Source organism: Amphiura filiformis, chromosome 14, assembly GCF_039555335.1.
Source record: "Amphiura filiformis chromosome 14, Afil_fr2py, whole genome shotgun sequence".
Taxonomy (NCBI): Eukaryota; Metazoa; Echinodermata; class Ophiuroidea; order Amphilepidida; family Amphiuridae; genus Amphiura; species Amphiura filiformis.
The window spans coordinates 39,519,942-39,547,178 of NC_092641.1; the positions used below are offsets into that span (position 1 = coordinate 39,519,942).

Genomic DNA, 27,237 nt, shown 5'->3' on the forward strand with positions numbered 1-27,237 from the left:
TTTTATTTTTTTATATTTTTTTTGTCAAGGTGCCGTTGAGGTTCAACCAGAAATCCACTGAAGACATTTGATTTTGACAGTTGGCAACTCAATAAGCCTTGAATAAGTCAGCTCCCTATAATAGTAATACCAAATATGTCCATTTCCAGCAACAAATTGCAACGTGCCCACCCCTGCTAGGGGTTGCGATGAATAGGGCATTGATCCATATAAAGCGTGCATGGTTTTAGTGAGCCAGATTGTCCGTTATTTAGCGTACTAGTACTGCTAAAACAATGGATAATTGGATATTGCAGTATAATCTTTCCGGGGATGATCCAGCCACTATAAACACGCTCATAGTGCATCCACTAGTGCCGCCTCGCGACTTTCAAAGACTGTCTGATCATAAGAAACTGATACAATTAATTCAATAGGCACTTTGAACCAAGGTATTATAAAACCTTGTTTCAACTGAATACAAAGTACTAAAGTATTGTTTTAAGGTGAAGTAACCCTTGAAGTGCAGCTATCACGTGGTCGATTAGGAGCAATACTCAGTAGTGTGTTAGCATATTATCTATTAAATAAAAGAGTCCGGCATATATTTGGAGTGTAATGTGGCTGTGTTGAATATAAAATAAGATTTAAGGGTCTTCTTCGGCTCACAAAGTTGACGAGCTGTTCTCACGAGTAGCGATTATAAAATGTTGAGTGGTCGTCGAAGACACTGTTTAACACACTCATTCATTCTTAAGAACAACTGTTGACAGAAAAGATAATATAAAAATTGTTAGAAAGCTATTATATTTTATGCGATTACGTTAGATATAAATATATAAATACAGTATTATGCATTTCATAATAAAATATTGGCTTTCAGCGTACTTGTATTTGATGTTAAGTATGCGTGATGGCAATGTGACGTCAGTTAAAAGTATTGATTGGTTGTACTGGTAAAATGACATCAGATTGAGGTATAATTAAAGACAGAGATAAAAAGAATTTATCTCGGCATCTGTCAATTAAACTCGAGCACGGTTTGTTTACAAGTTGTCGTGATGATGACTTGCTGAACGCGGCGGTATAACCGGTCGCCTTATTGTTAATTTTGCACTTTCAAACATGCAAACCATCTCAAAAGTTAGGTCTTTATAGTAGGAAACTTTCTTTGGCGAAGGCACCATGTCAACAATGCCTAGAAAAGCTGCTTTTTGCCTTGTAAAAGTACGTAATTTTTCGCCATTTGCTGCTGTTCATTTTCTCCGATCAGCACCAGATAGATCGGTCTTCATTTTACGCGCTATTATTCTGTGTTAACCAATCAAGGATCGTAATTGACAGTGACATCAGACGCGATAAATTCTTTTTATTTCTGTCTTTAATTATAATTCGTTGAAGGGCAGGACTACGGTGGTCACCAGCTTCTTTTGTTATGCATATAAAAGTCGCGCTAAAAGTCGATCGATACATGTAGAAATCATTACAATTCAGAGATACATCTTTTTACTATGAAATTAATTGTCTCGGTAAAATATAAAGCAATACGTTTTCCCTTCAGAAATGTCAGCTAAAACATAGTGCTTGGATATACATTTAAAAAAGTCCTAGTGTTAAAATTAGGCATGAAATTGTGTCTTTTAGTGTAAGATTTTTTTATATTTTTATAGGTCTTAATTTCGGCCGCGAGCTTTTTTCGGAATTCATTTTTTAGCGTTTCAAACAAATAAAGTTTGCTAAAGAAAGATATATCTCCACCTCTGTAAGGCACATAGTGTGGGTCTATAGACGAATCCAACGAGCCAAGTCATGGTCAGGATTTGGTCGACCATTACTGGGTCCCCGCAGCACCAAACTGGTGTTGTGACTGCCCAATTGGGTGGATTAAAGCCAATTAAGGTTACACAAAGAAACGTATAAAAGACGTATATAGTTGTTCTCTAAAACAGAGTTTTCTCAGTAATCAAATATCGCAGCAAGTGAAATGTTGGCGCATTGGATGTAGCTTAACATTTTTCTTGTGTGTTTATACAAATGTTTAGAATAAATTTGAAAATCCTTCGTTTAAAGCCGTTTTACGCACCATGTTCACAAGATCAAAAACGCGTTCCATGACTTTTTTTTCAAATGTGCGCCCCGTATAAAACCACGCCGAGTGATTGTTTTCTTCTTTTTTGTATTGTACTACAAATCGATTAAAGAAATAATGTTGCCATGGGGAAGAACCAAATACAGTACCGATTAAATTTTAAAAGCCCGTTTTGGGGGAACATTTTCGAGAATCTTGCCTGAGAAAAAACTGTTTTGTAAAATTATCGATATCTTGATTACGGGACGTTAATTTAGACATCTGAATATCTACATTATTTCTCAACATTCTGCCAATTGCTATCCCATTTGATTTTGGGTTCATTTTCTGCATGGCTGTTTCTGTTATGAACTTACGCCCCTCTGAAATCAAGCGCATGAATAACTCTCGGCTAACCTTAAAAACCGATGTTAGATTCTCTTGTGTCATCGTTCTTTTGTCTATGTGTAACACGGGTGATAGAATACAATTTAAAATACCCTCCAAGGCCGCATAATTTCACATTTTAGGTGAGATGGAGCCGACGGAGACCCCAGCTATGGCTGCCATTGAAGTGTAGGAATGCGTGAAATTGGATTCGTCTATAATGTTGTCAGAATATCTGTTTTGATTTCACAATTTTTTACAAGGGACTGCCAAAATGTCCAACCAGTACCTCATTTCTAATATAACTAGCAGAAAAAAAATCGATATTTCTATTGTGGCTTTCAAAATCATCCATCCATGGGTATATTCGCGAGTTGATTTTGACAACATTGGTAAACGAAATTGAAAAATGGGGCAATCAAAACGGATATTCTGACAAAACTTTGATATATTGCTCATGGTGATGTGCGTTAGAAAGTTTGGGGAAATTCCTTCATTAGCGAAATATATTACTTTGAAAAGCTAAAAGTTTGATCAAAAAAGCTCGCGGGCCAACTTGAAGCCTATCAGAATCGAAAATCTTACACTATATGTTACTGAATTTTACGCCTAAGTTTGATACCATTCAGTATCAAGCATTCTTGTTTTTTTTTCTGACATTTACTGAAAAATGAAAAAAAAAAAAAAAATATTGCTTTTCATTTGGCCGAGAAAATTAATTTTACATTGCAAAGGTGTAACTCAAAATGTTGCTCATTTCAACACCAACTTTGATCGTTTGCATTGCCTCATTAAATGACTGAGTGAGCCATGTACAACAATAGCTATCGGCTGTGAGTGCAGAAGGTATAACAGCAGATGGAAATTCAAAGCAACCGATTGGATAGAATAATGGCAGAGAATAGTTCCAGATAGAACAGAATGGAAAGGTAGTGAAGATGCCTTCCTCCTGCATTGGAGGCTAAAGAAGAATGATGTTTTTGCATTTTATTTTTTATATATTTTTTTTGTCAATTGACCGTTATAGTTCATTAAACTGCAAAAATTATAGGAAATTCTAATCTCACAATTTAGCACTTACGGGCTTTGAGACATGTATCGATACGAAAAAGAAATGACACCTAAATAATAATACCCCGTCAACTAAAGAATCACACAAGTGCAATAATTGTGTTTCCAGCTTGAACATAGTCGTGTAAAATTAGTTAATTTTCTAAGAATATGTGAAGGGATTGTCAAAATGGACTGTGTAATGACCGTGACTTTTTACAACAAACCACTGCTATGTCAAAACCGTTCTCCAAAGTAAAAACAAGGTATATGCAATTAATGTACTTAACTTCTGTTTGCGCAAAAGAATTAAGGTACCATTTCGTTGGCAGAATGCAACACTGACGTAAGTGGCATTTTTGGCGAAATTTTGTTTTTGACATAACAAGAACAATATATAACAGTGCACATTGCAATAACGCAAGTGCCACATTGGTCACACATTTAATGATTATTTATCAAATATAACTCTAGTGATGCATAGGTTTGCATTTACGTTAGTGTTGCATTTAAGACTACTAAACGTAAGTGACACTTACATTATTGTTGCATTAACCCTAAAATCACCAAATGCACTAACGATATCTTATTTTCTATGTATCTCATTTTTTTATTAACAATATTTTATTCAAAAAGTTAATAAGTGAGTCACATTTTATGTCAAATATGTATAGATAAAAACGTTTACCAACAATTGAAATACAAAATGCTTCTCCTTTTAAATAGAGAATAATGCATTTGCGTTAGTGTTGCTTTATGCCGACGAGTTATGTTTACTCCTTGTTTGACATAAACAAAGACAGATAATCATACCTGGAACCAGTAGCCAATAGCTACATCTTGTAGCTCGAAATAAAAACCTCATTAAATAAATAAATAAATAAATAAATAAATAAATGTAGATATTTATATAGCGCTTTAAGCCGTAAACAGCCTCAAAGCGCTCTACATTTATTCCGCCGTCATTAGAATATGTCGCAACCACGTTTGCAGCCTACAAGTGGCGCAGGGTCCATCAGTACAACGATTGTGACTACCCCTAACAGCTTCTCATTGCACCTGGGTGGAGTGAGGCAAGCGAGGCAAAGCGCCTTGCCCAAGGGCGCCACACGGTGGTAGGACGGGGAGTCGAACCCACGCATGTCGAGCAAGCTCTCGAATTATGAGTCCAAGGCCGTAACCACTTAGTCACCGTGCCCTTTCATTCGTTGAAATCGTTCAAGACATAAAGACACGGTGATCCACTGAAACCCGAGGAAGATGCAAATTCAAAAGTGGCAGTTTGCTCCACTGCTTACCCTATTGATTTGCACACAAAGCGTTCTCGAGCAAGGGATATAGCGTCGTGCTTTCTTTGATTAGAACACGAACGGACAACTTTTGATTTTGTTTCTTCCTTAGGTTTTAGATCACCGTTTATTTAATCCTTAACCTATTCTAAATAGTATTATCGGCTGCTTGTTTGAATTTTGACCTATTTTCTTAATATTCTTTGACGCACTGTATATTGCCTTTTAACACTATTCATGATGAACATGATGAACTCTAATCGCGGGATGCACCAAATCCGCGAAATAGTAAATTTGGAGTAATTTACTATTCTAGTAAGGTGGCGGGTATCTCGCATTTCGTGACTTCCCAATCGGCGTAAATTACTAGACTAGTAAAGTACTATTGTAAGTTATTCGGCAACTTGATTCTTCATTTTTTTACGGAGTAAGTTGGCGAGTATCTCGGAATTTCGTGACTTTCTGCTCTTTTCCAAGTGGGGCAAAATATTCGCCTATGGTCGTGGTCAGAAAATGTGTAGCATAAAAACGTGTAAGGTATTTCATCTTCATAGAGGGGCACCTTTTAATGCCTGTTGCTTAGAGTTGGCGATAAAAAATACTGTGGTAATTCAAATTTACATCCGCATGGTGTGTTTTACTAAATTGAATAATGCAATGACAAATCGTCCAGGAAGTTCTTGATTTGCTTATTTTGTTGAAAACCGTACTTTTAATCATATCTGGTATTTTAAATCCAGTTGCCCTCCGGGCATGTTATTTTATCTGTGTTTTGGTTACCCTGCGTCAAATTCTAGTTTACCCACACAGCTAGCTGAGCAAGCTATTCTGCGAGCCCGATAAAATAGTAATGATTATATTATCGAATGTCAACATCTATATATTTTATTTGAAAATTACTATTCATTAATTCACCAGATGCCCCATCTGAGTGCTTGTGTATAAATACAATCTGAGATGTATTGACATCACAATGTTTATTAAGTTTTCTCAAGATACCTATGTCTATCGAATCATATTGGTATTAATACTCTAGTAATTAGATTTTAGAATACTCTGAAATGTATCCATCATAATGCATGAGATAATGGGGCATGGGAAAGAAAATCCGCATTATACTCTTGAACGGGTGCATTAGCGAAATTATCCGAAGGTTCACAAGTTTTCCTCCATTAATGACACGTCAATTAACATGGCAGAATCGGTTCTCTTTGGTTCTATATACCTCATTTGGGGTCCCTAACACAGAGTGTCGACACCATGTATAATAAAGATATTTTTCCCTGCAACTTAATGGTGAGCGACGGGCGATTGGTATTTCACCGTTCGCAAGAAAAGGAGTCCTATCTGATTGGCTAGGGATCGATCGCTAGATCGCTAAGTGCTGAAGTACAAACTCAATGTAGAGATGTATTCAATTCGATAAAAATCAATATTCTATTATTGACGCAGATAAAGAAAGTTGCATATTGTCTGGATAACTCTTGATATAGTGCATTGTATTATAGACTTGTGATTTAATATTCTATAGAGCACGTGGATCTGATTTTAATTCTCAAACAGTTGAATATATCACAATTTTAATGTACGATTTAAAAATCGTAATGTAAAAAATGCAGTAAGCTATATGAGTATAACAACAGCAATCGCCTATTAGTGTATTGAATTTCCAGTTAGTGTATTGAAAACAAAACATGGGTTTTACCTGACAACAAATCGACTTTTCTTGTAATGGCAAAACCATATGGGGTACTGAGTAGGCGCAAATCTGTGGTATCTTATATCGTGTAGATGGTATGCCTAGCCTGAATCGCTCGGCATATCTCGAACAAAATCGCCATGCGTAGATTTTGAAAAACGAGAGGATTCGCCGTACTATCACGGCACTTTTTGACACGAAGATATAGGGATAATGACGCCGTGTAACACATCGATATGAATTTAGTCTCCCTCTCAGATTGGCACATAAACCGTTATGAATTTGCATTTCAATGGCTTTTATCGACGGGGGATCTTGAAATGATACAAATCTAACGGAGAAATTATTTCATTCATTTGTCGTAAATTTGGTACGATTATCCATTCATTCATTATTACCGATATCCTCTTAGGTACCAGTATTTTAATGGCAGTTGTTGCCGCATACAATATCGGGAATTGTCAGGTATATCTTTACTCTAGAGCACCTTATTATTATGTAGCATCCGTCCACAACATCAACGGAAGTCTGGAAGGCTCTTATTCATTATTTATAATTTGCTAAGCAAGTCGCTAAGCAAGTTGCAGGAACAACTACAAATTTACACTACAGCCAATAAAAACAAAGTTGCAAAGTACATAATTACCATTCAGTACCACTTTCTACCATCTCATGTTCAATATATATGGTAATTATGTGGCAACTGACTGTATACATATAACAAAATAAATTGTTCATAATAATTCTGCTTTTTATATGATTTGAAACTTTAATATGCTTACACTACCAAAATAACGAACAGGAAGTGTTGAGTATAATATGCTTGTTGGACAAATTAAACCATGGCTGTATAGAGGAAAATTTAGGGTAAACATGATCGTTGCTTATTAATAATGTTATATATAAGAAATGATAGTTTTGAAAGTTTCACTTTGATACATTTCTCGCATAATAGCATTTGAGAGTTAAATGAGAGTTCTTTACATACTGAGCCATTGTGACCAAGCGCACCGATGTGTATGTTTTTCTAAATTGGACTAGGTATTACGTTAAACAAAATCTGTTAAGAATTATTCTTTATCATTTTTTAAAAATCGGGTTAGTCGGGGAACTCTTTGCTTTAGGACCTTCACCCCAAACATGTCAAAATTTTAACTGTCAGCCGATGCCTGAACTCTTAGGCTCTGATTTTAAGACCTCGTTTTTTGAAATTGCACTAGTTCTCTTGATCGAGAATGCAGTGTGTACTTGAACCAATAGGGCATGCAATGGAGCAAACTGATCTTTTGTATTTACATCTTTCTTGTTTGTTTTTTTTGTTTTTTTTATCATCGTGTCTTTATTTCTTGAACGATTTCAAGGAATGAGAGCTTAAATGATGCAGCTATTGGCCGCTGGCTCCATTTATGACATACCTGTCTTTGTTTAGAATATACAGAGGCGAACATGACTTGTATCTTAATTCTTTTACGCACTGTACTTGCCATTACACGAACTAAACCATACCTTGGCAATTTGTGGGTTCTTCTTTTTCACTACAATCACATACATATTTAATATTAGCCATAGTTTGCAAGCATGGATTGGTCAAACAATCTGAAACAGAAAAAAGAAAATCAAATATCATTAATAGCTATAATTCTCCCCGCCGAGTAAATGCCAGAAAATCTGCAAATAAATATTAAACTAAATACTAAATATTAGGAGACATATGTGTATTTTACGGTGCAGGTATTCTGAAGGGTTTTTTAATAGTTTTTACTCCGAAGTCATCATCAACAGTCGGCTGCGGAGCAGGCGACTACAAGCTTTCTCCAACTATTGCGATCTTGGGCAAGCGAAACAATTTTGTTTGGCTGCAGCATCCCTTCAGTATCTCCCAGGAGGTGCTGGACATACTGTAAAGTACAGTGTGCGCGGCCGTCCCGGTTTCCTCTTCCCATGTGGTGGAATATAAAGGGTATCTTCTTTCACAGGCTCGTCATCTTCAAGACGCAGTATATGGCCGAGAAATTTGAGTTGATAAATCTTGACTCTGGCAACCAGTGGAGTGGTGTTGGTCAGATTGTAGATGGTACTCTATTCCAAAATAGTCTTTGATCCGAACGGTCATTTATCAAAAAAACGTCTTCCTTCAGACATGTTTTTATTGTTAAAGGTTATTATTACGAAGGGACATTACTCCGGAAATATAATGACAAGCGTGTCATCAAGGGTTTTTGCCTTAGGATTAATGCCCCTATTTCAGACTAATAGTCCTACATTTTGTTATGACTAATGCTTCGTCGGAATAAAACTCTTTCGGCGAATAATCGTTCTGATCAATAATCATTCGGAGTAATTGTAGACTACCCCGTAGTCCACTTGCCCATTGTGCATACTCTGGATATTGTATTTAAGCTTAAAACTCTGATTTAATTAATGTGTGCACAATTGATAGATTTTCACATCTGTTCTTTTCAGTCACCATACGCCCTCTGTTTGTTAGCTTCCCAAGTGGACTACTGACTTTGGATTGCTGTCTATGAGCTTCTATGGATGATATTGTCGGAAATCTGGCCTACTAAAATTGGCCATGATGTAATGCATCTTTAAATGGATCTGGCTTGTGATTGGTCGCCCCGATCTCGTTATGGTTTAAATCCTCCGGGTGCCTGTCATTACCATTAATAACTACATGGTACACAAGTATGTGGCCTACCCCGCATTTGTGTTGTGTAATTGCATGAACGCGTCAATAAGTGCATGAACGCGTCTTATATTTGCTTGCGGTTAAATTTGATTGATAAACAAGTATGATTGACAGTGTGAGTGTTAGGGACTTTGCCCGTTCAAAATCCCGTTTAAAATTGAAAGTCCATAGTCTATTTTTAACATGGAATTTCGCGATTAATAAACTGGCAGATTCTAAAATCAGAATTGTTCAGTATTGAAGTGCCAATACAATTATGACATTATGATGTGTTGCATTCAATAATATAAGCTTACGTACACTTTACTTTTACTGTCACTAATATAATTATATAAACTTTTTCATAACAACTTTATACTAGTATTTTGATGTAATTAATATCAGTATAATTTCGAGTTCAACTGAATGCTTTCATCATGATTAACATCAAAAATAGACTATGGCATTATTTTTAACATTGAATTTCGCGATTAATAAACTGGCAGATTCTAAAATCAGAATTGTTCAGTATTGAAGTGCCAATACAATTATGACATTATGATATGTTGCATTCAATAATATAAGCCTACGTACACTTTACTTTTTACTGTCACTAATATAATTATATAAACCTTTTCATAACAATTTTATACTAGTATTTTGATGTAATTAATATCAGTATAATTTCGAGTTCAACGGAATGCTTTCATCATGATTAACATCAAAAATAGACTATGGCATAGTCTAGAGTAATTGTCGACATTGAAACGTCCCATTGGACTAAATACCTTTCGGACAATTCCTTATGACCTTCTTTAGTGGTTTGACAAGACACCCTTTAGAATAAAAGTTGGAACAAAAACCTTATTCCTTTTTGGTAGTCAATCTGCTCCTTATGTGAAAATACAGTAACTATATTATAGTGAACAATGACAGCAGATTCTGCATGTTTTGGATGGGGAGATATTTTGAGCGAATAATTATGTTCCTGAAGTAAGATACAATCTCTTCTATTAATATCTGTATCAGGTTTTTGGCCGATACAACAAAACAATGTATTGTACACTTTTTGCAAAGTACCCGGATGCAATACAATAATATGGTTTTCAATATTGTACACCATCGCGAGCCACCATTTTCACAACACCAACATACGTCACAACAACACAGTAATTATACAGCTCACGGGATATTTCATAAACAAGTTAAACGACAAACTAAATGTGTGATAATTCGGGATGAAGAATAACCTTAGGAACAAACAAACCTGTACATATTTTGTTTAGGAAAGAAAAAGCAGGATACTAAATTATTAAAGGTACGCTTACATGTAAATACGCATTGATTAGGCCCAGTGGCTAGGTAAGCTTAATTTTTGTTATTTTACCACATAGGGAAAGCCTGCGATAAATAATGATAATATTGAAAGGCTTATTTTCGTATGATACAATAATATAGTACACTGGATAATGCACTCGTCTTCGACTCGTGCAATATTTTTTTCCATCTCGTGCAATACATTCTTGTTTCACCTTCAAAGCCATTCAATATAATATAAATATTTAATAACAATAATTGCGATTAACCTTCGTATTCAAATATATTTCAAATAGATTTTGTTAGACATTCGCTGTAGTTGTTAAAAACAGAATTTTACATCTTAAAAGCTAAAGAGGAGAATAACCCAAATCAAGTTATAATAATAATAATAATAGCAAGAATAAACTGTGTCAAAGACCCTTGGCTGTTTAATCGTCATCCAATTAACCCTATCCAAAGTGCACTGTTCTCTGAATCTGAGACAATATCGATTAGCAGAATATTCAATGACGTAACATATATTAACCCTGTTAAGTAGACTTACGAGTATCAGTTATTTTACATTTGTTAACACTTTTGTAAAGGACAAGTAGAGACATTTATCGACTTAAGTACAGGGTGAGTAAAAAAAAGTGCAATAGAGAAAAGAATCCATTTTTATTTAAGAACCGAGTTGAACCTTTTAGATTTTAAAACATTTTATAAATAACATATCCATTAGTGATCTTGTGTGAAAAAAATCAAGGACTTGGCATTTAGCGTTTTGTTTTTATGACACATTTTATAGCGATACCCAATTTTAATGTTTATCCAAGAGACACCTAAAATTTGAATGTCAGGCCACTCTGTGTAAGGTAGATTTGGAACCACTGCCAGTTTCTTAACCTCATTGGCATTGAAATAAAATGAAGCACCCAAAGCGTTATTGTCCTTGGTCTTGTTTAAGGAGAAGAAACATTATCTGTTGTTGTTTTCATTTTCCCTTTATTTTAAAGATGTTTATTCTCTATCAAAACCATATAAATTTGTAGGCTGGTTTTTCAAATGTCGAAATGAAATACGCGCAAATTGGAGTGGAGTGAATTACAAAAGATCCAGTAATTTGGACATATTGGGATTAAAAAAAACTGGAGTTGGAGTCGAGTGAGGTATGAAGGACTTAAAGTAATGTTAGAAAGTTTGTTTGAACAGAAAAAAGAAATAAGAATAACGCAAAAATCAACCCTTTTTATGTTAAAGTCAGTTTCAGAGCTGGGGCATTTATCGTGCATTGTGTGCTCCCATTCAAAATACATGGTACCTCGTGGACAAATAATGAAATTGGGTATCGCAGCAAAAGGACTCATAAAAATTAAACAGTAAAAGCCAGTCACTTCATTTTTTCACAGAAGGTGACTATTGAGTGTGCCATTTATAGAAACTTTCAACAATGTGAAGGTTCAAATTGGTTCTTACATAAATATCGATTTTTTGCTGCATTGCACTTTTGTTGACTCACCCTGTATGTTAAACGAAACCTTGTAATATTATGTATCAGAATATTATGATATTCTCAAATGCTGTTTTTCTTTCAAGCGATGACAGCTATTTGCTAATACGCATATTCGCTGTAGAAGTGACGTACGGCTACCATAGCAATAGATGAATACAATTGTTGACTATATCGCCCGGCACTATGTAAACAACGTTCACGCGGTATCTATGCAATGAACCATCTAATACTATATACCGGTATAATGTTTCATTAAATAGCTTAATAATGATCTTGATTTACAGTAAAATTCTGGACATAAGAGCCACCTAAAAATGATTCAGAACAAGTATGCGCAGAATACATCCAAGATAACATTAACAAATACTGAAGAAGACTACAATTTGCAATGTGTTAAATTATAAGTGGTTTAAACGTAGGTTTAAGCAAAAATGCGGAATTTGAGGCGGATTTTATAATACTTTGCTGAAGATGCTAAGGCGAGTTGGATAGCAGGACACATATTTGTCTAGTTTTAGTCATTTAACTAAAAACCTGCACTGTACTTCTTTATCCTAATGTACAGTGCACAAATACTTTTTACCCTTGTATATCCTAAATAAAGACAGATATATGTCATAATTCGATCAAGTAACTAATAGCGGAATGTTTTTTAAACCTTATTCACTAAAATCGTTCAAGAAATAAAGACACGATGATCCAAAAAACCAAATTAAGGAGCAAATTCAAAAGTTGCAGTTTTTTCTTGACCAATTTCAACAAATGTGATGCGATCAAGCAAAATCAGTCGGAACTCGAAAATATTAAATTTTCAGTTTCTTATAGAATAATAGAAAGCATTTACAAAACTGTATTTTGCAGAAAACCACATTGAACAATCGGTTCCATGGACTTGAGCAATAATAGTTTCCAAAACAACAGGAAACAAAAGGAAATATTACCTTTTTTGGCTATATCTCAAAATCAATATTTCCAAGTTCCGACTGATTTTGCTTGATTGCATCACAAAATGAGGTCTTCAATCAGAGCTAAAGAGTACATGTACTGACTGCTTGCTTTTAATTTTAACATGTTTGTCTGTGTTTAGAATATACAGGGGTAAACATAACTGGCGTCTTAATTCTTTTGCGCACAGTATTGCACTTAATTTTTTGTTTGCTGGAATTAAGACCAATAAGATACCAAAACAAAAGTTTTGGTCGTGATCTCCTTCCCGAGCAAAATCATGCACTCCTGATATCACACTTTGGAATCTCCTTTACAGAACCAATACCATCCCGCTTAGGCACCGCATCGAATTTGGTCCTATAAAACTATCGGTGCCCGGTTAGGTACCGATGATTCTTAACATCACTCCCTGTATATGTAACAAATTGTATCAAGCATAGTAAGTAACAGTTTCACCGTGTTATTGTTTTTCATTTCATTAAAAAGCAAATGCACTGTACAAATGTTCAGGGTAAGATAAAAAAAAGGGGGTAATCAGTACCTCTTCGGGCACCAATAGCGCTATAGGACCAAAACGGATGTTGTGCCTTATGTGTCAGCTTTATTTGTCTCTATATGTGAGTGCAAACACCGCTATATTATGCTCTCTTCCCACTCGCTTTAAGAGCCATCTAAAATTGATTTATATAGAACAAGTATCTGAAAACACATCTCATGTAACATATTAACAAGTGCTCTTAAGAGTATGGAAGAAGACCATAATTTACAATATATTTAAGGAGAATTACAAAAGAAATACAACTACAAGATGTTTAAATTATATCCTTTGAGGCGGAATTAATATGCCTCAGATCAAAATTTATTCATATTAAAAGTCATGTACATGCGTCAAAAAAATCAAAACCGGGGAATAATGGAGTAGTAAATATTCCAGGCTTTCCATTTACCATCACACGAATATTTATGCCCCCTATTTCCATTAGTTGAGCTCAACAAACGTTCGTTACGCGTTCTTTTTATTATTTTTGTAGAAAATATGAGGTAACACATTTTCCTATTCCACTTTTGAACTTTTCCTACAAATAAACTGGATCAAAGCTTCATCAAGAACTTCTAGGCTGTCATAAAAGCTGCTGAAGGAATTCAAATGTTTGTGTCAGTGTGAACGTCCATGTTTAGAGTCGGGAGCCAACATTGTCATCAAAACTCTTAGGCAAAAACGATGACATCTATGAAATTGCTAATACGCATATAGTGTTGTCTCGTTGTCTCCTAAAGCAAAAGGGTAGTGAATAGAGACGACAGCGAATAAATGTTTTCGAAAAGATTTCTGAAGATCATCACTCTGTATATCGGTACGACTTCCGGGGAATATAAATACCACACTATAACCCGTTCTTTACATATCCTGTAAAGCGCACGCAGTTCGCCCAGCGCAGCTCGCGACAATAGCAACAATGGCTTTACACCGCAAAAAAATGAGATTCGCTGGCGTTGGACTATAATAGTCCTCATATTACAAAGGGATAGGGATCATGACGATTTATGAAGACAGGTTGCAGCCCGCTTAGATATGTCATCTAATCTATTAACGAAATTATAATTAGCTAATGAAATATCGCACTTATTAGTGTGATACGCCGTAGTTTTTATATAGCAACGGCATAAACAACTTAGTCCTGTGATTTGTCATACTGGCGTATTCATGATACGTAGCCATACGATACCATGTTACTGTTTGCCTGTAGTGTTGATTTGACATACATATCACATATGGCATATATCACGTGACGTATCACTGTAGGAAAGTATAGAAAGTAATGTTTTGTTTGAATTGAAACACCGACGTTTAACTATAAAGTTTATTACTCCAATCAATAATTGAAAAGTTCTCGTATAGCATGCTCATAACTGCACAATAAACTTTGCCAATAATATGTAGTTCCACTGAGCGTTAAAAAATTGTAAAATTTTCAAATATTTTTTCCCTCAAAATACGTCAAAATAAGATAATATTCAAGTAAATCGAACTTTCAAGAAAATACAAATAAAATTTTATTTGTGGCGCATGTAGACCAGACAAAACCCCTTCAATACCCAGTAAATTTATTTGCAAAACATTTTAACATGTTTACTTTCACTCTCATTGCCATTAAAGTTATCACTAAAACTAAAACATAGCTCGGTTTATACAAACATTAATCCAATATGCCGGAATAATGTTTCATAAAATCGTTTAATAATGATCTTAATTCTGGACTTTAGAGCCACATTAAATTGATTCAGAACAAGTGTATGCAGATTACGTCCGAAATAACATGTTAACAAGTACTTTTTGACTATAATTTGGAATAAATAACATTATAAGTGGTTTATAAGTAGGTTTAAGCAAGGTTACGGAGTTTGAAGAGGATTTAATACGCTCTGATGAAGATGCCACGGCGAGCGGATAGCAGGAGACATATTTGTCTAGTTTTAGTCATTTAACTTAAAACTTGCACTGTACTTCTTAATAATAATGCAGTGCGCAAAACATTTAAGGGATTTGTAATGGGCGTGAACCTGGCTTGGATTCCAGAGGGGGTGTGCCTGTAAGAGACACAGCCATCCGAAAAGGACCAGCTCAGATCGCGCGCCAAATAAGTTTGCAGTTCAGAAATAGCATTTTTTTCTTAGCCTTGAAAAAAAAGAAGCAGAGCTGGGAATCGAACCTGGGACCCCCCTGTTGTTAAACTTAGTGCATACCTTCCGTGTTTAGAAAATATATATCATAAGATTTACAATGATATATCATCTGACTTCAAACAATATCCAGAAGCGGCGTAATGGCTTGTTAAACTTTGCTCCTTCAGTAAAAGGGTACATTATTTTGGTGCTACATTATTTCTCTTTTTCCACATCGCTGGTATTACATATCAAATTGTCATAATTGGCGGTCACTTCAAATTATCCCCAAGTCAACGAGGTTCAGGAATGTCCTCTCATTGTTGATTGTTAGTTAACCCACCACTTGAACAGGATTTGGCCAAAGCAAACAAAGACTAGAGCTATTTACTAACTCTATACATAAGTATAAGCTTATTATCCTCTTCAACAATATGATTAAAGATTGGCGTTTGACTGACACTAAAATGAGAAACATGTAGGGCAAACATTAGGTAAATATGAATACAACCTTTATGCACATTTTGCACTGTAACTCGAAATACATTTGCCGACTTTACGAGCGGTTTGCGATGGATGGTCACAAATAGCCATAGATCTAAAATAATAAATAAATACATAATGCAGAACGCAGTTAGTATTTTAGGTACAGAATTCTATTATTCTATTATTTATCATTTTCTACTATACACACAAAGGACCTGTGCTTTTAGTATCCGCGTCTAATCAATGACGGGTCTTCAATTCACCATGTTCTCTCGATAGTTAAACTATGCTGTATCCCTGTAGGATTATCTACTGACCAAATGCTAAAGTGGATGCTTTAACAGTACCCAATTAAGTGTACATATCAAGGTCATAGCAGGGCATTATACAAAGAATGGTCAAAGGTCAACGTTTCCAAAGAAGTAGAGTATAGAAGTAGACGCAAGCTTTCGTGCGGGAAACATAAAAACATACTCCCCAGTCGTGGCCTTTTTATGAGATTTGATACGGCGCCGAAGACTAGAGCTGTTCCATAATTTAGTAAGAAACCCGGTTTCCAGACTCCAAATTGCAGTCATATAATATATAATATTATTAAATCACCAAAGCGAATGGTAACGTAGGTATGTGGAAAAGAAGTGCAATAGCAATAACAAATATCAAATTTTGGAAAAACGCCCCAAAATTTAAAACATAAAATATATGTCATAGTTAGAAATAGCAGCATCTTTTATTTTATTTCGGATTTAAGACCTTATTCGTTCAAATCATTCAAGAAATATAGACACAATGATCCAAATACGCTGGCAAAGTGAATAATAATCGGATTAATTACTATAGCAATAGGTGAAAACAATTTTTTGAATATACCGCGCTGCACGGGTACGTTCACGCGGTACCTCTGTAAAGTCTGTATTGAACCATATCATGCTGATCACTCGCACCTGTAAGATAAGTATCTTTGAATAGACCGGTATTGTATTCAATCTATGATTGCAGACATACACAGGTGATGAGTGTAATATTCTTGTATTACAACGAGATGTATTCAAGAATTGTTTTCACCTATTGATATGGTAGTTTATCCGATTAGTACATCACTTCGCCAGGTTATACCCAAGGAAGATGAAAATTCAAATGTTGCCGTTTACTACATTGCTTGCCCTATTGATTTGTACACAAAGCATTCTCGGACAAAAGAACTAGCGCTATGCTTTCCATTGATTAGCACGTTAAAACTAGCGTCATGCTTTCATTGATTAGAGCATAAAAGTTCAACTTTTGATTTCGTCCCTTCTTTATGTTTTAGATCGCCGTTTCTTTTAGTTCTCAACCAATTTTAACAAACGAGGTCTTAAATCAGAGCTAAAGAATACATCATGTGCTGCATGGTTGCTTGTTTTAATTTTTTTTTGACATATTTGTCTTTCTTTAGGATATACAGGGGTAAACATAACTGGTGCCTTAATTCTTTTGCGCACTGTATTGCACTTAAATTAGTTATGGAGGCTAATAATCGCATTTATATTTCCTTGAGTTAAGACCAATAATATACAAAAACAAAAGTTTTGGGCGTGATCTCCTTCACGAGCAAAATCATACACAGGCAGTGGCCATTACACCATGATATCAAGCCTTAGGATATCCTTTACAGATCCAATACCACCCTGTTTATGTGTCAGTTTTATTTGTCTCAATATTTGACTTCTCCTTTGACTCGCATTAAAAACGCCCCAAAATTTAAAACAAACATGAACCTTCCAAAATAAATACATATTCGCACTCGGCGGCCCAGTCACTATCTGCCGCTGTGATTTGGGGTAACTCGTTGCTTCCCCTCTCCAGATACCTGTACTTCAAGTTCGCCCATACCCCATGCCTTAAGGTACCAGTTACTTTTTCCCCAAGTTCGCCCATACCCCATGCCTTAAGGTACCAGTTACTTTTTACCCCTGTATATCCTAAATAAAGACAAATATATGTCATAGTTAGAAATAGCAGCGAATAGCAGCATCTTTTATTTCGGATTTAAGACCTTATTCGTTCAAATCATTCAAGAAATATAGACACAATGATCCAAATGAGCTGGCAAAATGAATAATAATCGGATTAATTACTATAGCAATAGGTGAAATCAATTTTTTGAATATACCGCGCTGCACGGGTACGTTCACGCGGTACCTCTGTGTTGAACTATGTCATGCTGATCACTCGCACCTGTAAGATAAGTATCTTTGAATAGACCGGTGTTGTATTCAATCTATGATTGCAGACATACACAGGTGATGAGTGCAATATTCTTGTGTTGCAACGCGATGTATTCAAGAATTGTTTTCACCTATTGTTATGGTAGTTTATCCGATTACTACATCACTTGCCCAGGTTATACCCAAGGAAGATGAAAATTCAAAAGTTGCCGTTTACTCCATTGCTTGCCCTATTGATTTGTACACAAAGCGTTCTCGGACAAGAGAACTAGCGCTATGCTTTCCATTGATTAGCACGTTAAAACTATCGTCATGCTTTCATTGATTAGAGCATAAAAGTTCAACTTTTGATTTCGTCCCTTCCTTATGTTTCAGGTCTCCGTTTCTTTAATTCTCAACCAATTTCAACAAACGTCTTAAATCAGAGCTAAAGAATACATCATGTGCTGCATAGCTGCTTGTTTTAATTAAATTTTTTGACATAGTTATTTGTCTTTCTTTAGGATATACAGGGGTAAACATAACTGATGCCTTAATTCTTTTGCGCACTCTATTGCACTTAAATTAGTTATGGAGGCTAATAATCGCATTTATATTTCCTTGAGATAAGGGGGTACTACACCCCTCGATAAATGTGTGTCTATTTTTGCATTTTTCTCAAAAACTAATAACACAGTGGTAACAAAAATAATGTATATTATAGGGGCAAGTAGTCCAATTACTACACTGGAATTTCAGTGACCCAAGACAAGCGGTTTGTTATTTATGATAAGAAATAAGGTACCGCTAGGATGTACCTCATTTCCGATCATATATACTGAATCGCTTGTCTTGAGTGACTGAAATTTCAGTGTAGTAATTGGATTTCTTGCCCCAATAATATACATAACTTTTGTTACCAGTGTGTTATTATTTTTTGAGAAAAATGCACAAATAGTCACAAATTTACCACAGGGGTGTAGTACCCCCTTAAGACCAATAATATACCAAAACAAAAGTTTTGGGCGTGATATCCTTCTCGAGCAAAATCATACACAGGCAGTGGCCATTACACCTGATATCAAGTCTTAGGATCTCCTTTACAGATCCAATACCACTCCGTTTATATGTCAGTTTTATTTGTCCCAATATTTGACTTCTCGTCTGACTCGCATTAAGAGCCACCTGAAATTGATTCAAAACAAGTATGTAAAAAATATCTCAAATAACAATTGTAACAAGTGCTTCTAAGTGTATGGAAGAAGATTATACTTGACAATAAATTTAAGAGTATTAAACATGAGTTTCAGAATTAAGAAATAAAATTACAATAGGTGTAAAATACCCCGAGGCGGAATTAATACGCCTCTGGTGATGGTTTCTTTATGATAAAAATAATGTGCATACGTCAACAAAAATTGAAATCAGGGAATATAGGAGCATTTATTATTCCAGGTTTTAGAGAGTAAAAAGAAACGAACAAATAAACAATGTGCTTGACTTGTTTCCGTGACTACCTGATATGAACAATTATTGTTAACTTTTTGGCATTAATTGAACTCACCGAACGTTCTTTCTTTTTATATATTATTTTTGTAGAAATCATAAGGTTTTAAAAATTTGCTGCTCGACTTTTGAACTTTTCCTACAAATAAAGTGGAATAAACCTTCATTAAGAACATCTACGCTGTCATAAAATCTGGTAAATGAAATCCAAAATTTGTGTCAGTGCATATGGCGTAGCTGGGATTTTTTCAGGTGGCAACGACCATGTTGAAATTCGGCCCAACTTCGTCCCACCTATTTTATAACACAATATTGAATGATTTTGTAAGTAGTTCTCCTTTGTAAAGACGCAAACGTTACTAAGAAACAGCTGTGCATTGGACAGGGCCCCCTAAAATGGCAAATTTTCGTAGGGTAGTCACCCACCTGCATCCCCAGACAGCAACTCCACTGCCTTGTTTGAAACCGCGGTGTTAATTTCATTGGTACCATGACTGTTTATTACCCAAATTTAGAGTTATCCAGTCAAAAGGTCAACCAATTCAAATCTCGAAGTCGGTAGCCAGAGATTAAGACGCAATTCATGCAAGACGGTAATACGGAGATTGATCGGCTATTTTATACACATACTGCTTTTAACATTTTAAACGTTTTATATTTGTATTGTGCTATAAAAATGATTTTGAGAGAACTTTATAAACGAATTTTGGCATTTAGTATCAATTTTCTTCCTAGCTTCTTAAATGAAAAAGCGGTAAAGACGGTTTTTAAAATGCACATTTTGCAAAACTATTGCTTTGCTATAAATTAAAAAAACAACAACAGCGTAGAGGAAAAGTAGTTATTTATAAACAGTAACAAAAAGCAAAAACAAAACAGATCTTCTGTTATCAATTCTTAATGTTTTCAGCTGATTGATTTGTATTGGTAAAATAGCAATTCGATTTGCCATGCTTTGTCATTCCGTAAGACAGAAGTCAAAATAATATAAGGCAATTAAAGAATTGATTTACCGAGAAATTGACCTATCCGCAGTACTTATATATTTTATTCGTTAAATCAGTGAGGAAATGTACATACTACTGTCAAATTAGCAAAAATACAAGGACGACTGAGAATGGTTCCCTAAGGTGACGTCTGGATTTTTTAATTTATTTTATTTTCACAGTTTCCATCCAAAATAACACCAGCAGCTTAAAAATATTATTTGTATTGTTTCCCTTAACCAATATAAAAATACCAGATTTATTTTAATCTTAATTATCTTTTACACTCATCATAATATATATAAGCTTAAAATATTTGAATGCGGAAACATCGTATGTACTAAATACCATAATATTGTATTAATTCTTGTCCTATTAAAAGCTCGTATTTACATCAAAATGAATTAAAGCCATACTGTATATTTGCTGAGGAGGACGCCCACAATATTTGTCAAAATTCTGCTATTTTACACGATTGTAATGTACTTGATTTTGCTAACATACCCTGCAAAAAATGTGCCCGAACCGTCGGTTGATCATTACGATGGAAATATTAGTCGAACGCGTATACGTGATGTTCATAACACAGTACGTACCGGTACATGGCGTGCGGGACGGTCATAAACACATCAAAGGACCGTGCTGTAGCACGATCGAAGAGTGACACGCATTGGTGACATCTGCGCTGGTAGTAAATTCCAATTTGCTTGGCTTTACCCCCGTTGTCCGGCTCCAAAGTCTCAACATATCTGGCAGTAAAAGTTCACTATGGAAACGAAACACTAAATAATCTATTTTTATGGACATGTTACAATGGCTTTAAGCTAATCGTAGGGTCATTATTTGCGCTCAATTCAGTATTAACAATGTTAATTGACTACCTTATTCTGGTAGGGGTAAAACCGATCGTCAAATATCTAGCTGAAACTCACCAGGTTTCCACGGTAAAATTGTTTAAATTTTGATCTTGTGAAAATATATTAAGATATATGGATTTAAAACTTTGTTTTAAGGAGAAACTCTGGTGAAAATCACGTGAGTTTTTTTAGCCGAAAATCAACTATTCCCAATTCTGTCCCAAATGCTTACATTTTGACGTCACAGCATTGAGTGGGAAGGTTTGTACTTCTTTTGGTATCACTAGATAGACGATACCCATGATAGCTGTACACTGGTAACAATAACTAGTAAATGACGTTTGGTATGGACAAATTTATTATTACACTACTGCAATATTACCAAATTTCCTTGGACATGGTTATGAAATCGATATTGCCTATAACATCTAACCATTGTATACATATAGAAAGGAGAGGTAGACATAGAGAAGGAGCGAGAGAGAGAGAGAGAGAGACTGGGGAGAGGGAGGGAGATGGGGAGAGAAAGGGAGTGGAGAGAAAGAGAAAGAGGGACAGACACGAGAAAGAAAAAAATGACAGACGAAAGAAAAGTAATAAAATAGAAAGACAAAAACGAGAGAGGTATAGATTGAGAAGATTGAAAGCTAGATATCTAGGAGCATTTGCAGTTAATGGGCAATATCGATTTCACAATTAAAGTACATGTACAATGTTTCAATTCCTAATTTGCAGACACGTATAATATAACTTCTAAAACAAAAGTTGTCATAAGGTAAAATTGTATGCAAAATTAGTACGTCCAAGCAAATGCAATTTCCTCGGGTGGCATTGTTCGACCTATTTTTCAAATTGACCAAATTGACGGGGGCTACAAATTATGCAATTGCTTTGCTGATTCCATATTTTTTTATGTCTGAAATGTAGGCTCATGCATTTATGTATATATTGTCTGAAATAAATCTGAATTTACAAAACTATATGAAATAGGATATGGCTCGAACGGATCAAACCTTTTATATTTTAAATTAAACATATCACGAGAGACTTGACCCGCAAAGTACGAGACAGATACGCTGGACCGGTTAAAAGCATTATCAGTGGTTTTAGCTGAAAACTCGCTGACATGACGCTTAAGGTTGGCACTTTTCTGTAAATGTAAATGTTATGCCATATTCTTAAACCACTTATCTAAACTTGCTAATGACATATTATCCCTCTTTGACTAAATCAAAAACTAGGTGTCGTGGCGAGGATTGAAATACAATCCGATAGGATTGGATAAAGCGTCAATTGTTCAGAAATTGAAGTAACCTAGAAATTAAGAACGGCATGTAACACTGTTTACAGAATTAAGGTGTTGTTTAATGCATTAAATTTGCTGTAGGGAACACAAAGAACTAAAATCACGTTATATCTTCTCAGGTAACTAATGTAAGTATTATAAGTCTGGTATATAATTACTTCCAAAAAATCTTCCTACATCGTTTAATATCTGAACTTTATTTTAGAAAATGGGCAAAACACTCATCGCACTCGGCCTTAAGGGTATATGATGTATTGTTGGTTGCAGCAAAAAAAATATAGTTCACAGCATCTTGCGAATGGTAGCGAATGGTAGTGAACAAAAATTGCATTGCTCATTTCATAGCGAGCGTATAGAAGAATTCAAATATCACAGATATACTTTTGTAGGTCCTGTGGTTCTTGAGTTATGTTGTAAAGAGGGCTGAGACAACAACACGTTTGTAAAACGTACATAACTCATTAACAACAATAAATTAAGCAAGTTTTCAAAGTATATGATTTGTAGAATGAACTTTTGCAAAACATCAAAGTGTTATTTTCAATAATATATTGATTCAGATAATGAAAATTTTTGGCTGCTTCGACCACCAATACCTCGTATACCCTTAAGGCACCAGAACCAAATTTGTTCGATCTTTGGATCGACCATCGATGCTGCTTCGATGCTTGTAATATATTTTATCAACTACATCAGAATTACTGATAAATGTGTATTGGTCAATCTCTTTAGATGGACATATGCAAATGTAATCAGAATTGAAAATTCCAGGTACGCAAATGTTTGTGTTGTGATCAAAGGTTTAAACCACTAAATTATAATAGTCAATTAATTGATTTTATAAACGTCATATACCGTCATATTTGGTACCAATGTATAGCTATGCATCTCTTCTATCCAGTGATACCAAAATAAGTACAAACATAAAACTTTGATCTTTTTGCATATAACCCAATAACGATATGTCGTAGATATGTCAAATTATACCTTTTCTGAATCATTATCACCTTTGCAAATACTTTGGTGTGGTTTTTGACCAAATCTAAACAATTTTGAAAAAAAGTTGTATGAAATTGGACCCCTTGACCTCTTGGGAATTTTTTTTTAATTTGTTAACATAGCTTATACTTTATATGTAATTTTTCTGATCAGGAGATATCGGTTAGAGGTTAATTTCCGAGGGTGCACGATACCCCCTTCTTCCAACTATTAAAGCTATATGAAGTAGGTGGGGTTGCATAATAATATTATTTTGTAAGTTGGAAAAACGTGATTCTTGTTTTAATTCATGGTGACAAACACTTTCGGAAGTCCTTACAAAAATGCTACAGATAAGGTATAAAGGATCAGCTATATAAATTGATATAGAAACCCCGATTTTTTTTTTTTTTACAATTCTCTGTGCCAGAATTTACAGGTCAAATCTTGGGAATCCGGTCTCAAATGGGATAGCAAATGCACGGATTCCGAATCCTCTATGGGGTAGGCAATTTTTTCCAGAACAGCCAAACCCCAAAAAAAAACAGGGATAAGGCTTATCTCATGCCGAGCTGCACTATAAAATGGTAATAATAATAATAAATAAATATTTGGTATTCATATAGCGCCTTACCACAGGAGTGTTCAAAGCGCTGTAATTTCGCTGCCATGGTGAATCATCACAATCAGATCGCATCAACTAGGCATTGTGCAGCCAGAATAGTGCAAACCTATCCGCACTTAGATTGTAACATCCACCATTTATCTGTGCAGCTCCCCAAATTCCATTGGGTGAAGGAAGTTTTTGATAACCAAACAACTAATCAGCGATTTTTTTATATTATTATGAAACCGGAGATCCCGGAGAAAACCTGCGAGAGCGAGCATGGAATCGGGATAAACCAAGTGCACATGAGTCATTGGACCGCGCCGGGGCTTGAACCCGGGACCTCGGTGGTGCAAAGCGAAGGAACTACCGCTGCGCTAACTCGCCCTCCCTATGGTATTATAGTTGTGGCGTTTGTTAAGTGGGAAAATCGTAATTCTTTTAAAAAATCTCCGTGACCAAATATTTTGGAATTCCTAAAAAAATAATGCAGATAAGGTATAATTATATTGATTGATAGAACCCCGATTGTTTACAATTCTCTGTGCCAGAATTGACAGGTCAAAACTTGGGAATGCGATCTCAAATTGGATAGCAAATACACTGATTCCGAATCCTCTATCGGGTGGGCACATTTTCCAGAACAGCCCAATTGCCCAACTGACAAACCCTATTGGCATAGGCAAAGACATTTAGGTTTGATAGTAATAATTTTAAAAAATAAGCTAAGGCTTATCTCATGCCGAGCTGCACTATAAAATGTTATTATAGTTGTGGCGTTTGTTAAGTGGGAAAACCGTAATTCTTTTATCTCCTTGACCAAATAAATATTTTGGAATTCCTAAAAAAATAATGCAGATAAGGTATAGTTATATCGATTGATAGATAGTTTTTTTTTTTACAATTCTCTGTTCCAGAATTGACAGGTCAAAACTTGGGAATGCGATCTCAAATTGGATAGCAAATACACTGATTCCGAATCCTCTATGGGGTGGGCAAATTTTCCAGAACAGCTCAATTCGTCGTCCGTATTCCATAGTGGCGTATAGTGGGGCGCCGCGAATAAACAACTTTTCGAGAAAATCGGGTTTGAAGAAATGCCAATTTAAAATCGAGTTGTGTAAATCAGACATTCATTATATTTTGTAAATGATGTGAAATTTCTGTAGTAAACTAAATAGATTTTATTGTTATATATTTTTCCGAAGAAATAAATACATACTTTTGCTGGCAAACTGACAATAAAACTATACGTCACTATGGAAAACGAACAAAACGCAATACCTAACCTTTTCGTATTCCATAGTGGCGTATCGACCATACGCCACTTTTTATACATTTATAATTATGAAATATCGGCAAAATGAAAAACATCGTATTCCATAGTGGCGTATAGGTCCGATACGCGTACGCCACTATGACATACGATGTTTTTCATTTTTGCCGATATTTCATAATTATAAAATGTGTATAAAAAGTGGCGTATGGTCGATACGCCACTATGGAATACGAAAAATGTCATTTTGTAACTATACGCCACATTTAATTAATCAATTACTAATTAATTAGCTAATTATGACTGATGAGACTTAGAAAAATGAAAGAGAACATCATTAAAGACATATGTGCCAATTTTCAAAAAATGACCAAAAATCACTATACGCCACTATGGAATACAGCCGACGAATTGCCCTATTGACATAGTGACATAGGAAAAGACATTTAGTCTTGATAGTAATAATTTTAAAAAAATAAGCCAAGGCTTATCTCGTGCCGAGCTGCACTATAAAATGGTATTTTTTTTTTTTTTTTTGTTGACCAATTCTTAAAAAAAAAATGCAGATAAGGTATTGGCGAATAGTTATATCAATTGATAGAACCCCGATTTTGTACAATTCTCTGTGCCACAGGTCAAAACTTTGGAATCTGGTCTCAAATGGATAGCAAATGGCAAATTATTCTAGAACAACCCAATTGGCCAAGCCCTACTGGCAAAGGCAAAGACATCAAGCCCTGATAGTAATAATTTTAAAAGAAAATAAGCTAAGGCTTATCCCATGCCGAGCTGCACTATGAAATGGTATTATTGTTGTTGCGTTTATTTAATAGCTTTATTGTTAAAGTCAAAATATTACTTACAAACATCTTTGTCTTCGTCTTTGTCTTTTTTACCCCTCGGTCCTTGTTTCTTCCCCCGTGGTCCTTGCCTCTTTCCTCTTGGTCCTGGTTTGTCCCTCCTTTTAACCAGTGAATTGATCTCCATTGCAAAACGTTTACCACGTGGTCCAGGACCGGCACCCCATCTTTTACTCAAATCATCCAGTTGCATATTTACTCTGCCGTCATCTAAATCATCATCATCATCTTTCCAAAAATCTTGCGTCCCTGTCTTTGGGGAGTCCTCCGCTGGACCACCAAAGTCAAATGGTACATTACCTAAGTTTGCAAGCACTTCTAGTAGTATATTTTTGTTCCTGGTAGAGGATGTGTGATCTAATGGAATATAGTCTCGAATAAGATCGTTTAGTGCTTGTTGACGATTTTCAGACGAACGCAGATTAAGAAGAAGTCTATCGAATAAATACTTATTCTCATTATCCGTTAAGGCACCATCGTCTGTAGCAACTGTGTGCCATAAATTGACAACTGATAATAGCAAAATTGCTGAGCTTACACAAGTAACACTAAACATCGCCAACTTTATCTATCAATCGACCGCCCTGCTTGCTTGCTCTACACACCGCAACAAGTCTGTAAA

The 27,237-nt window shown here is 35.3% G+C and overlaps 1 long non-coding RNA gene across 1 annotated transcript; it reads right to left on the reverse strand.

Moving 5' to 3' along the window:
• Window positions 1-26,633, reverse strand: LOC140169017 (uncharacterized). Its single transcript, XR_011861321.1, has 3 exons — window positions 26,619-26,633; window positions 7,979-8,068; window positions 1-742 (listed from the first exon to the last, which is right to left on the reverse strand). It is a non-coding gene; the product is annotated as an uncharacterized lncRNA (long non-coding RNA).
• Between the last annotated feature and the right edge of the window lie 604 nt (window positions 26,634-27,237).